The sequence below is a fragment of the Myotis brandtii genome, unplaced genomic scaffold (genome assembly GCF_000412655.1).
Source record: "Myotis brandtii unplaced genomic scaffold, ASM41265v1 scaffold139, whole genome shotgun sequence".
Classification (NCBI taxonomy): domain Eukaryota; kingdom Metazoa; phylum Chordata; class Mammalia; order Chiroptera; family Vespertilionidae; genus Myotis; species Myotis brandtii.
In genome coordinates, this window is record NW_005354965.1 from 73,787 (window position 1) to 84,084 (window position 10,298).

Sequence of the window (10,298 nt, forward strand, 5' to 3'; positions counted from 1 at the left end):
TAAGGGGCCGTGTACCTGGTTAAGGGGCCGTGTACCTGGTTTAAGGGGCCGTGTACCCGGGTTAAGGGGCCGTGTACCCGTGTTAAGGGGCCGTGTACCTGGTTAAGGGGCTGTGTACCTGGAGTGTAATGCTCTGTGCTCACCGTCTGTAAGTCCTGTCCTTTCATCTGTAAATTGTTCTGTAATGACGTCTGCTGGACATGGTGACAGGAGCTGGGACTTGGGGTGTCTCTCCCCGTCCCAGGATGGCCCTCAGTTTCCCAGTGCCCCCCCCCACGCCCCTTGCTGCCCCTCCTCTGCCCCAGAGCAGCCTGGGCACGGGCATCGGAAAGGCTGGGGTCCTGCCCCTGAGAGGGTCCAGCTCACTAGCAGGGGTCTCAGCCCGAGAGAACCTGACAGCAAACAGAAAACACCAGAGGCTCGAGGGAGAAACGGACGCAGGAACACGGCTTCTCCTGGTTTTAACAAAGACGCCAGCTTTTCCGGCCACACGGGACCCAGCACACTGCACAGCGGCCCGGACACGAGCCAAGAACCGGAGGATGGGGGGGGGCTGTGGTCAGGAGCCGTCGGTATCTCAGGAATGTGCTCTCACCCCAACCCGGGCCACTGCTCTCGGCTCCCGCTCCCCGCCCAGGCCCCCCGAGCAGGCTGTGCCCGTGGCTTTCCCAGCACCCACTACCAGGCCGTGGCCCAGGACGCAGGTCAGGCGCCCCCAGGGCTCCTGAAACTCACCCCACGGGCTGGGCCGGCTGCCCTACAGGGAGGCTGTGACGTCCTTCCCACCAGGAGGAAACATGACAGGGAGGCGACATCACTCCCCGAGGACGGGACCTCGTAGGGAGAGGGAAGGACTTTTATGGATGCCATTCCGCTCCCTGATTGGCTTAATTCTAGCTCATCCAAAGGGAGTGATCTTGGGTGGGCCTCGCCTAATCAGGCAGCGCCAGGCAGCTCTCTCTCTCTCTCTCTCTCTCTATTTCTCTCTCCCCCCACCCCCACCCCTTCACTGGCTTTAAGGAGCACATAAAGTCTGCGGCACTAAGGACACGAACTCTGCCCCGAGTCTGAGGGAAGTGGGAGCAGGTGTCCAGTTGGGCCTCCAGCTGGAATTCCGGTGCCGACAGCCCGCGACTCGCCCTGGGGGTCACGCCAGGACCCAGGCAGGCTTCCCAGCCTCTGACCTGCTGGCTGGAGGCGAATGGCTGTTTAAAGCTCCTGGCTGGTGGCCGTGTGCTGCCCACAACGGGTCACTCACGCACGTGCAGAGCCCGGGCGGTGGACGTGGAGCACGTGTGCTCTGGTGTCGCGTGACAGACACGGCTTCTCGGAAGCTCCCCCTTCACCCAGCATCACCGATGACTCCTCCTCCGCCTCCTCCTCCTCCTCCTCCTCCTGACCACGACGTGTCTCAGTGCAGCCTGTGCTCTCCTGCTCACCCCTGTATGTCCTCCTTCCGGCGTCACCACTCTGCTCACGCACCCAACCTTCCCATCACGGTCACAGGACAGCCCGGCCGGTGTGGCTCAGTGGTGAGCGTCAGCCCATGAACCAGGAGATCAGGGTTCAATTCCCAGTCAGCGTGGCTCAGTGGTGAGCGTCAGCCCGTGAACCAGGAGATCAGGGTTCAATTCCCAGTCAGAGTACGATCCCTGGCTGTGGGCTCGATGGCCAGTAGGGGGCGTGCAGGAGGCAGCCGATCGATGTTTCTCTCGTCAATGTTCTCTCTATCTGTCTCCTTTCCTCTCTCTAAAATCAATGATATTTTTTAAAAAGGTCACCGTCATTGAACCGGTCGTCAAACCCAACTGATGTGTTGAAATGATCGCTATTATTTTATGAAGAAGCAGAAAGCGAAAAGGGCCAAACCACGGAAATGGAAGCTCTCCTGACACTCGCCGGCGTGCGCTGTGCACCGGTTCATGATGAAGATGCCATGACACCCACCTGGCGTCACCCAGCGGCTCAGGAACGAGGCTCGGCACCTGTCCTGGGGCGCAGCCTCGGGGGGCTCCTCGCGGGGGGAAACCCGTCACCACGGAGAGAGCGTGAGGACCATCGGCCCTGCTCTGCGAGTGCGTCTCCCTCCCGCGCCCTCTCACAGGCGGGAACGGTCATCACCCATCGGTTATCTTCTGAAATACAGTTTGGGGAAGAAAGCACATTTTTCAAGATCACAAATCAAATGAACGACAGAGAGAAGATTAAAGCTTTGAGGTCGGCGTTTTCATGCCAGACCCTGGGAACTGCATCACTGCGCGCCGGACACATCCAGGCTGGAACGTCCCCTCTCCGTGAACTGAAATCCCTGCTTCCTGGAACAGGAGATGCTGATGGTAATCGGTGTTTCCTGGATATTCCTCTCGAAGACAGAGGTGCCCGCGAGTCCGCGCATCACAAACACCTGTACCTGAGCGTAATGCTCTGTGCTCACTGTCTGTAAGTCCTGTCCTTTCATCTGTAAATTGCTCTGTGATGACGTCTGCTGGACATGGTGACACGAGCTGGGACTTGGGGTGTCTCTCCCCGTCTCAGGATGGCCCTCAGTTTCCCAGTGCCCCCCCCCGCCCCCTGCTGCCCCTCCTCTGCCCCAGGGCACCCTGGGCACGGGCATCGGAAAGGCTGGGGTCCAGCCCCTGAGAGGGTCCAGCTCACTAGCAGGGGTCTCGGCCCGAGAGAACCTGACAGCAAACAGAAAACACCAGAGTGCCCATAAACGCATGCTCCCCTCCCACTCTCCTCCTCGCTCGCCAAGGACTGTTTTAATCCACACCAACGCCTATTTGATGTGAACAATTCCGCCGTAAATCTCACAAAGCAAAACGAATCTTCCCTCTGCCCCCCGAAGGCCACCTCTCAAAGGTCCCACAGTTCACACGGTGGCGCGATCACTGCCCGGCCCTCGGAGGAGGCTGGGGGGGGGGGGGGGTTTCACCTTCGGGACATGACGGCTCCGGGTCCGAGATGGGCCCGTGTAGGTTGTTTTCTTGTTAGTGAGAAAGGGAAGGCCCTGGAGCCATGACCTCCCGAGGTGGATGCAAAGAGAACCAGTGACTCTGACAGGGAGGGAGGAAGAGGGAGGATGTGGGGGGGTGGGGCCGGGCACAGAATGAACGGCGGTCAGAGAGGAGGGGGCTGGCCAGACAGGAGGCCCCAGGTGCAGGTGGCGGGTGTGTCTAAGCCCTTCGTGGCGTCGCAACTCGCAGGCGCGTGCGGATGTGAGTGTGCCGCTCGGTGCGTCTGCCCAGGGAGCACCTGTGTGAGCACCGCGAGGCGAAGAGAGGAAGCATCCATTTCTCAGAGACGCCACCGCCTCCTGGGCTCACCCCAACCTTCATTCTCTCCCCAGAAAGGAAGCCACGGTCCGGGCCATAGACTGACTTCCAATGCCGTGCACCAGCTCTACCTGGTTGGTTATTTGTTTGTTTTTAAATATATGTTTATTGATTTCAGAGAGGCAGGGAGAGGGAGAGAGAGAGAAACATCAATGATGAGAGCGAATCATGGATCGGCTGCCTCCTGCACGCCCCCCACTGGGGATCAAGCCCACAATCCAGGCATGTGCCCTGACCGGGAATCGAACCCGGAACCCTTCAGCCCACAGGTTGACGCTCTATCCACTGAGCCAAACCGGCCAGGGCTAGTTCTACCCGTTTTTAAATTTTACATAAACAGAATCATAGTCATCCACTTCTTTTGTTCGCTGTGATGTTTGTGCAATTCTTCCCCGTTTTGCACATATCAAGATGACATATGTGTGTTCATTGCTTCGTAGCAAATAAGAACTGTATGAAAATACCACGCTTTATTTATGCACCTCACTGTTGATGAACACTTGAGTGGTTTTAGGCCTGGGCTATTACAGATAACGCCACCAGGAATGTTCCTGTGTGTCCTTTAACAAGGACGTGGACGCATTTCTCTGGGGAATGGTCTTCAGAGTGGAATTACTTGATCGTGGGATGTGCATAGGTTCGTTCTAAGAGATTCTGCCCCAAGACGTTTCCCAAAATGGTACAGCAGAGGCCCCTTTGGCAGGAGTGGACACGCGTGTACCCACATCGCTAACAGCCTCGATGCGGCTTTCACGCTCACTGTCCCGGTGGGTCCGGAACGGCCTCAGACTGCAGTTCCCATGTGCATCTCCCTAAGGACTGAATGTCCGCTGGCCGTCGGAATACCCTATTAGGTGAACTTAACCCTCTTAGACCTCCTTTCCTCTCCTGTCACCGAGCTGATGACCTCAGAGAGATCGTCTGAGGTTAGAATGAACATGCTTTTGAGAGTATCCAGCACTATTAAAACAAAGGCACCACTCACGTGAGTCAATCCATAAGCATTTACCAATATTCCCAGATGTATGTCCATTTGTCTACTGGGCTATCTTTTTTCTAACAAGTTTATGAATTTGTATATAGTTTGGACACAAGTCCTTCATCAAACACAAATAGATACTGCAGATACGTTCCATCAGCCTACCACTTGCCTCTCAGTCTCTCCTTGTCAGCCTCTCTCCAGAGCACACGCAGGAACCTTTGCTGGCTTCTCTGTGGCCGTCCGACCCCGGTGAGCATTGGTTCTGCAGGAAAGCGGGTGCCTGTATACGTGGTTTATCCTCAAGGCCTCGCCTGACGCCTGATTTAAAAAGGCCCTGAGATCATATAACAGGCATCGGGTGCTGCATTTCAGCAATGAGTCCTGTACGCTCGGTCTACATTCCTGTCTCAGGAGCTCCCCTGGGACCCCGAGGGCCGCCTGTCTGGCACCGAGGGGCACCCCTCTTTCTCGCAGTCACCTCCACTTGGCCACTCCGGCCCCTCCCACAGCGACTGCGCCCTTAAATCTCCAGTAGCGACCCCTGACCCCATTCTCAGCCTTCCCCCCTCTCCTGCATCCTTTCCGGGGCCCCGGCCTCCTTCGCTGAGAAGTGTTCCTTTTTCATCGGCTCCTCCTCAGCTCTACTTCAGGGCAAATTCACTCCCTTGTTCCTCAACACAAATGCACTTCTATTTCTCAGGCCTCCTTCTTATGGAGTTTACTGGGGTGACACTGGTTCACAAATCAGACAGGTTTCAAGTGGTCGACGCAACCAAACACATCTGCACAGGCACCTGTGCCCGCCTGTGCCCGCCTGTGCCCACCGCCCCAGCACTGTCTCTTCCCATCCCCACCCCCCTCCTTTCGCTCACCTCTACCCCTGTTGAGAAATCAGCTGACAGTCGTATGGGTATTCCCTTGTAGGTAACTGAGTTTCTTTCTCTTGCTGCTTTTAAGATTCTCTCTTTGTCTTTTGCTCTTGGCATTTTAATTATGATGTGTCTTGGTGTGGTCCTCTTTGGATTCCTTTTGTTTGGGGTTCTCTGCGCTTCTTGGACCTGTAAGTCCATTTCTTTCACCAGGTGGGGGAAGTTTTCTGCCATTATTTCTTCAAATAGGTTTTCAATATCTTGCTGTCTCTCATCTTCTGGCACCCCTATTATTCTGATATTAGTGCGCTTGAAGCTGTCCCAGAGGCTCCTTACACTATCTTCGTATTTTCGGATTCTTTTTTCATTTTGCTTTTCCGGTTGGGTGTTTTTTGCTTCTTCGCATTTCAAATCTTTGGCTTGATTCTTGCGCTCCTCTGGTCTGCTATTGGGTGTAATATTCTTTATTTCCGACCGTGTATGCTTAATTTCTAGTTGTTTCTTTATCATAGCATCGAGGGTCTCATTAGTTTTCGTGAGGCTCTCCAGAAGTTTATTGCAAGCCCTCAAAATTGCGTTTTTTAGCTCTATATCCTCCATTTCTGTCATGTTTTTTTGTCTCCGCATTTTTTATGCTTTCTTGGTGCACCCCCTTGTGGTCTTTGTGCACGGTCTTGTTCTAGTTAAGCCTTGATTGTTGTAGTTAATATTAGAGGGATTTGACCGCCAGGCCGACTGGCTGCGAGAATCAGCTGTGTCTGCTGCAGTGGGAAAACTTCTGTCAATGTCAGAAATCTTGAGAAGAAAGAGCAAAGTTGGAAGGATCACACCACCTGATATCAAACTGTGCTCCAGGCCGCAGCAATCAAACCGCCCGGACCTGGCACAGGACAGGCACATAGATCCGTGGAACGGACAGAGAGCCCAGAAACAAACCCACGTCTTTATGGCCCATTAATATTGGACAAAGGAGCCAGCACATATCATGGGCTAAGGACAGTCTCCTCAATGAACGGTGCTGGGGAAATGGGACAGGGACGTGCAGGAAAGTGAATCTCGTATCTTCTTTTATCAAAAACACACACCCTCCTTTTCCTGCATATAAAGATGCTTAGATCACCACGTCCAGTAGCCTTGCCACAATATGATAGTGCTTAACCCCTAGGATTCTAAATTCCTGGTGAAAATAAGTAAACATGCATAGACTGGCCAAGTTCGTTTCTGTACAATAAAAAGCCATAAGTAACCTATGTTTAGTAATCAATGTGTTAGCATTTTCTTCTGTTGGAGAATCATCCAAAGAATCAATAAAATTCCATGACTTGATTCAACTTAGCAAAACTCTCAAGTTTTAAGTAACCCAAAAAGATTTGGGGGTTCTGGGTTTTAAGCGCACACACCGTAAAACATAGTTATTGCACCTTAGACTCTCACCCCATTTGTATCGATTCTGAGTCCTTCGTTTCAATGATATTTAGATCAGTTACAAAAGCTTCCCTGGACACCAAGCGGCCACCATCTCTCGAGAATTTCCTCGCTGACAAATGCTGTGACATGACCGTGACCAAGGCGCCAGACAGAACCACATGTCACACGGACGCTGGGGAGTCCACAGGCAGGCCTTCCGGTGCAGGTCCAGGGTGGGAGCCGCTCTCCGCCGCGGGCCGTGTGGATGTTTACAACGTCAGCCGCGGGCCACACAGAATCGCCAGCTTCCACTTGGTCAAACACTGAGTCAACTCCCCGCACGGCCTCGGCAGGGCCAGACCCAGTGACTTCCCGGGCCGTATGGGGCCCGCGGGCTGGACACTGCCCGCTCCTAATTAAACGAACAAACGAATGTTCATCCCGAGTATTTCCTGGGAAGCATTTGGGTGAGTCTCCGTGATCTCTCCGCGGCTGCTTAGGGACACTTAAAGCTCACGGGCACTTGTGGGGAACCGACATAGGGTTAAGCCTCGGACTGACCTGTGGGCAAAGTCACAAACGAGTCCCAGCTTGGAGGGCACAGTCCTCTTAGCATAATTAGGCTGGACCTTATGACGCTCCCTAGATCTTACCTGGGAAGCTAATGGGCTGAGGGAAGTGCAGCAAGAACAAAAACAAGTGAAACTCACAAGAACAGTGTAAACAAGTGAAACTCACAAGAACAGTGTAAACAAGTGAAACTCACAAGAACAGTGTAAACAAGTGAAACTCACAAGAACAGTGTAAACAAGTGAAACTCACAAGAACAGTGTAAACAAGTGAAACTCACAAGAACAGTGTAAACAAGTGAAACTCACAAGAACAGTGTAAACAAGTGAAACTCACAAGAACAGTGTAAACAAGTGAAACTCACAAGAACAGTGTAAACAAGTGAAACTCACAAGAACAGTGTAAACAAGTGAAACTCACAAGAACAGTGTAAACAAGTGAAACTCACAAGAACAGTGTAAACAAGTGAAACTCACAAGAACAGTGTAAACAAGTGAAACTCACAAGAACAGTGTAAACAAGTGAAACTCACAAGAACAGTGTAAACAAGTGAAACTCACAAGAACAGTGTAAACAAGTGAAACTCACAAGAACAGTGTAAACAAGTGAAACTCACAAGAACAGTGTAAACAAGTGAAACTCACAAGAACAGTGTAAACAAGTGAAACTCACAAGAACAGTGTAAACAAGTGAAACTCACAAGAACAGTGGGTTTTTTGTTTTTTATGTTGTACAAATCCATTTTGAGCTTTTCCTTAGTCATTTTATCTTTGTCTTTTCTGCATAGCATCAAAGGATGTATCCTTTGTCTCCGATAGGTTTGGGGTTCTCTCTATATATATATATTTTCTTTAAATATATTTTTATTGGTTTCCGAGAGGAAGGGAGATGGAGAGATAGAAACAGCCATGATGAGAGAGAATCATTTGATTGGCTGCCTCCTGCACGCCCCCTACTGAGGATCAAGCCCACACACAACCAGGAATCAAACCCTGACCTCCGGGTTCATAGGTCAACACTCAACCGCTGAGCCCCGCCAGCTGGGCAGGGCTCTCTCTGAGGGGCGCACCTGCAGGTGGACCTAAAACCCAGCTTCCCAGGACGGCCACTGACCCTCAGATGCCCCCGAAGTCACCGCTTCCCGGACGCACACGCGATGCCGGCCCCGGACCAGCTGGCCCATCGCGCCCTGGGGTCCCCGGAGCGTCTTAACCACCAGGGCCTGTTCCCCAACAGCTGCTCTGAAACGGGGACCCGGGCGCCTCCCTTCCAACTGAATGGCGACTCCAGAGGCTCCCACAAACACAGCCACAAACAGGAAGCAAACGAGTGCTCACCAGGAAGGGGGTGACTTCGTGAAAAAACAAAACTAAATTCCAAATCAAGACAAAGCTCAAGGCGCAACGGGAGTGGAGCCTGGGTCCCGGAGAGACGCCCCTGGTGCCGGGGGCAGCAGAGCGGGAGCTGGGGGCTCGGCCGCACCTGCACCCGGTCGCTCACCAGCCTCCCCTGTTCTCGGGCCTGAGCACCCCGTCACCTCGACTTTAACCGTAAAACGGCCAGTGACCTTACCAGCAAAATGAGTTTGTTCAGAAGCAGAAGAATCGCCGTTCGGGACAAGCAAACTCTGGCGGCCAAACAAACAGGCAGGTCCGACAAGCAGGGAGTGGGACCTGCTTTTATAGAGAAAAGGGAGCAGCTGTTTTGCATGAAAGCCCATTGGAGGGGAGGAGAGTGCGGGGCTTCCGATTGGCCGGCTGTTGCTGGGCAGGGGGAGTGGGGCCTGTGGAAGTCTGCAAGCACCTGCCTGCTGGGCCTGGAACTGAGGCTTCCTGCTGGGTTTTCTGGGTGATTGGCCCAGAAGCCGTGCTCGAGGGCTCCCCCTTCTGGCCTCCTGTAGTTTTTTATTAAATTTACGGGTTTCCCAGGCTCTCGGGGAACACTTCCCTGGCATTATTTTCCTGCAGAGACGTTAGTAACGTGGTCAGTTCCCCGGAGGCTGCTTCGCTGTGTTGTTTCTTCCTGGTGGTCACCACTGGGTCCCTGCTGTGTGATGCAGCCGCTCGGGGTGAGAGGGGCTTTATTTTTACAGCCGTGGGAATTAACGCTGTTATTGCTGCTGATCGATATCGGCTGGTTTAAGATTCCAGCCCTTCCTGTTAGGTCAACGAGAGCAAAAGCAGCTTATGTGGGTCAGAAAATAAAAACATTCAACTCTGTGTTTGAGGAAACCGCCTCCTGGCTGCTTATTTAAAAAAATAGGTCTGTGCCAAAGTCATGTTTATCCCCGGAAAAGGAGTATAGAAATCTTAAATGGAAAATAAACCATGCTTATGTGCCCCCCAAAACATTATTGGGGTGACAGTGGTTAATAAAACCGTAGGTTTCAAGTGTTCATCTCTATCCTCTGTATATTGCATTCTGTGCCCTCCACCAAAAGTCAAGTCATCCTTTGTCACCATATGTTTGGACTCCATTTAACCTAAAATTTTAAAATATTTTTATTCAGTTCAGAGAGAAAGCGAGAGATAGAAACATCAATGATGAGAATCATTGATCGGCTGCCTCCTGCATTCTCCACACTGGGATGGAGCCCGAAACCCGGGCATGTGCCCTGACCAGGAATCATACCGTGACCTCCTGGTTCATATGTCAATGCTCAACCACGGAGCCACCTGGGCCTGGCGTGGACTCACGATGTTTCCTTTATTCTGTGTCACACGCCCAAGCCACTGCTTCACAGTAACATCCCATCAGCCACCAGCATCCACGCCATCATCAGACCTGGACCTGCCTCCTCCATGGACCTCTGGGCTCTGCACCGTCCCCTCAGGCCATGCTCAGTGGATAGAGCATCAGCCTGCGGAATAAAGGGTCCCGGGTTCGATTCCAGACAAGGGGGCGTGCAGGAGGCAGCCGATCCATGATGCTCTCTCATCACTGACGTGTCTCCCTCTCTCTCCCTCTCCCTTCCTCTCTGAAAACAATGAAAATATATTTCTAAAACGGGGGGAATGAAAGGGAACGGATTGGATTGGAATGGATTCGAAGGGAAGGGAAGGGAACAGACTTAAGGGCAGGAGATGGAATGTGATTGAACTTGACTTTGCAGTGATGTCTGGTATGAAGTTGGTA